Source organism: Asparagus officinalis, chromosome 1, assembly GCF_001876935.1.
Source record: "Asparagus officinalis chromosome 1, Aspof.V1, whole genome shotgun sequence".
NCBI classification, from domain to species: Eukaryota; Viridiplantae; Streptophyta; class Magnoliopsida; order Asparagales; family Asparagaceae; genus Asparagus; species Asparagus officinalis.
In genome coordinates this window covers 83,475,982-83,479,849 of record NC_033794.1, presented here as the reverse complement: position 1 = coordinate 83,479,849, position 3,868 = coordinate 83,475,982, and the positions used below count along the sequence as shown (strand labels likewise).

Below are 3,868 nucleotides of genomic sequence, written 5' to 3'. Positions count from 1 at the left end.
GGCACAAGGCTTTGTCATTTCCATCATTTAACTTCTATCATTCCTAACATGTTTCTTAGTACTTAATATGCATTGTGCCCTGATTTACTTTAGTCAGTTATGACAATGTATCTGAATACCTCCAATGTCGGTGTGCTTGGTTGCAAATCATGTCTGAAATGACTCTGTTTCCTTTCATTTCCACCAGATGAACTTCTATAATTTTTTTGTAGTGTCTTTGAGCCTTGAAAACCGCAGGGCTGATTATGGATAAAAACCAGATATTCTGTGAAGAAGGGAGATATAGCATATAAGATTTTGTCCTGAAGAAGTTTTTGTTCTTTTTCATTTTGTATATGATTACTTTTATTTTGACCTGAAAATTTTGACCTGAAGAAGTTTTTGTTAAATTAGCTAACACATCCAGAAGTTGTAAATTCGATTGGTACTCACTGTTGTTAAACTTTATTATGCAGGCTAATTCCCACTATTTTGTTATCATCGAGTAGGTATTAATTTTGACAATTGATTGTGTCAGAGCTTATTTACTGTCAATATAAACCATTGATCAGTAATTGTTCTTCAATCTTATTTGCCAAAGCTTACTTAATTGTCTATAATTCCAACTGATGCAAATTCTTCTACATTGTTATTAATCTTAATAGCTTTCGCTTTTCTTAATTTGCCAAAGCTTACTTATTGTCTATAATTCCAACTGATGCAAATTCTTCTACATTGTTATTAATCTTAATAGCTTTCGCTTTTCTTAATTTGCCAAAGCTTACTTATTATCTATAATTCCAACTGATGCAAATTCTTCTACCATTGATCAGTAATTGTTCTTCAATCTTATTTGCAAATTTTTACTTAACTTTAGCAACTCAACTTTGTTAATTTGTTATTTGATATCTCAGAATATGTTTGATTACAAGATGTTCCTCCAGTGGGATGTATAAACTCCATGAGAATCTGTGGATAATTCAAATATTGAGACAGAAGGTCCTTTTTTTACAGGAAGAAGTTAGACTATGTCCATCTTGACAAATTTTGAATGTCATGATGAGGTGTAAGGCGGTAAGCATGCAATTTACAAGGGCCTTTGATACTAATTCAAATTTCACTGCATCAACATTTTCTCCTGGAAATTACTATATTGATTGTGGCTTAAGCAGTATTCTTTTTCCAAAATGAGACTTTTATACCATGATAGAGCTAGCCTGACATTCTTTGTTGCTTCTAAGGGCGAGCAATGTTAATTTTTTAATGAGTGCAGGGAGCTCTTGATTTTTATCAGCTTAATGCCTCTTGTCATATATAAATTTGTCTTACAACTTGGGTACAACCGTACTGGACATAAGTTCTTAGAAAATATAATTTTTTTTCCATCAAGCAAGAGTAACTGTTATAAATATTGTAGATGTTTTATTTAGACATTAACCTTGAGATAAAAGCATCTGTGATAACTTATAGTAACTATGATTTATGAAATTTCAATGCCAGTTTGTAAATAATCTCATGGATCTTATCATCATATGATGTTCTAGAATCTTTGGCCTGGCGAGACATTTACGACACTTTTACTGCTATTAAAGAATAATATCAATCTAGGTATTTAAACTACCAACACCATCAAATTGGGTGGCTCATGCTTTACGATATAAGGGCTGCCACTTAATTTTTTGTTGCATATTATTATAGGTTGTCGTTGGTACATATTTGAGATGGCAGTTGCTGACTGCAACTTTTAGTTTGGTCCATAATTATATGATTAGAGATTCATAAGTATTGTTTTTTTCTATACCAGGTAACATTTGTTTCAAGCGAGCCTCTGCCTCCTGAGTTCTCATATGTTCTTGAATTTAGGGAAGTAAAGTATAATCTATATAGCCACAGTTTTCTTCATCTTGGACAGGTGAGTTTCAACCTGTATTATTATTCAAAATTTATAATTGCACTATTTACTTCCATTACACCCTTTGCATCTTGAAGCTGTAAACATTCCTTCTTCTGCAAGGAGCGGGAGGGGGCTGACCCAAACTTTTAGCTTGGCATCTGATTAGACCCATCCAAGTGGCTGACTTTAGGTCATCTTACACCTAGATTTATGTTAAACTAGACTGACCATCCAGGCCACACCTTTATTGATGGGAGGCTGGTGGCAGATGAGAAAAAATTAGATGGAAGGTAATGGAAAGATTGACTAATTACCACGATGAAAGCTGTTGCCTTTAGAGGGATACTTGGTGATTAATTATTAATAGAACAATCCAAAGCAGCTGGCAATGCATTGCTTATATAAAAGAAACTTCGCATGTGTAGCGGTTTGTCTTTGTCATACATTTTTCTGTTGCAGACTGAGGACTAATTCATGAATATTGTACAAGGAATACTGCTCTGACAACATATAACATATTGTGAAATTTTACTTTTGTAAGAATGTTGAAGGAAAGTAGACTTAGAATTGGTTGATCAATTTCACTTCATCTAAACTAGGGCTGCATCAATAGTTGTAATGTAAAGCACTATTCATTATTATTTAAAGTTTGTTCATGGCCGCTAGACTTTTGTTTTTGATGTGTTTCACATAACTTCATTAAATATTTATTGTTAATTTGATCATTCAATACATTCTTTTTGTAATCATAAAACTATTATAAACTTTTGATATTTATGCATAAAATTTTCAGCTATCTAATTTTTGAGCTTGCATCGCCATCAACTTTATGGATCATCACCAAGACCTCTATTTTGTACCATGTTCCTTTAAATCATTGCTTGAATGAACCTCATTACATCAATTTATTAAATGAACCTCATTGTATCAACCTCAGTAATTATGATTTGGTTGTTTTCTTCTTTTTATCCTTTATCTTTGATGGTTGTTTTCTTCTTTTTTTCCTTTATCTTTGATATACCAGTTGTTTGTTGTGGATCCTTAAAGATTAAAGTGCTTGAGCATCCCAGATGATATACTTTGGTGTCAATCCTTTTAAGGGTTGAGGTGCATGAACAAAAACATTCATGAACTCAATGATGTTTTTGGTTATTGCTTTTTCTACAAGACTGCTTGCTTTTCCTTAAGAGCATTTCAACCCTTAAGAGTCCATGAGTCACGAGAAGTATCATACCTTGTAGCACCATTCAATATTCATGCCTTCTATTATTCCTCTTTAATTTTGTTTTGATTATAAGTAGTAATGGTTGTCAGTTGGGTTATTATTATGTAATTATTTAGTTTTTTTAGGTAATTAATATTGATATGCACTTTTTAGATTACTTTGTGTTACATACTTTTATATTATATAATCGATGAGGAGCGAAATGTACTGATTATGGTACTTTCTTTCAGGAATATGTGGCTGGCTATGTCGACTACTGAGCATGAGGAGATGAAGAAAGAACAAGGATATAATAATTTTATTTGAGCATAAAGGCAATTATAAAAGGATGTATTGTGCTTTGCACTATGTTTTGTTAAACTTTTTTTTTATTATTGACTTATTTTCTTATTACTAAATTTAAATTTTTGCTGACCATATGTGCTAACCATGCGCTATTTGTTAGGCTATATGTAAATTGTTGGGCCATATGAGCTCACCATATTGGATGCTTGAACTTTTTTTAAGGATTCTTTTTGATTATTGCCATTAATGATGTTGATGATGTTCTTATCAAATTATTATTTGATTTTTTTCTGTTTTTAATTGTAGAAACTTATCATTTTTAGTGAGTTAATATACTTCACGTTTAGTCAAAATATTATCATTTTTAGTGAGTTAATATACTTCAAAGTTTATGAGAAGTAACTCTCTCAGTAATCATTGTAAATGTAAATATGTTGATAAAATAATTGGCATGATATGAAGGTTAAACTCTTGGTATGTAAATG

At 31.6% G+C, this 3,868-nt stretch overlaps 1 long non-coding RNA gene across 1 annotated transcript; it reads left to right on the top strand.

Moving 5' to 3' along the window:
- On the top strand, window positions 575-3,608 carry LOC109826856. Its single transcript, XR_002243299.1, has 3 exons — window positions 575-1,053; window positions 1,784-1,891; window positions 3,329-3,608. It is a non-coding gene; the product is annotated as an uncharacterized LOC109826856 (long non-coding RNA).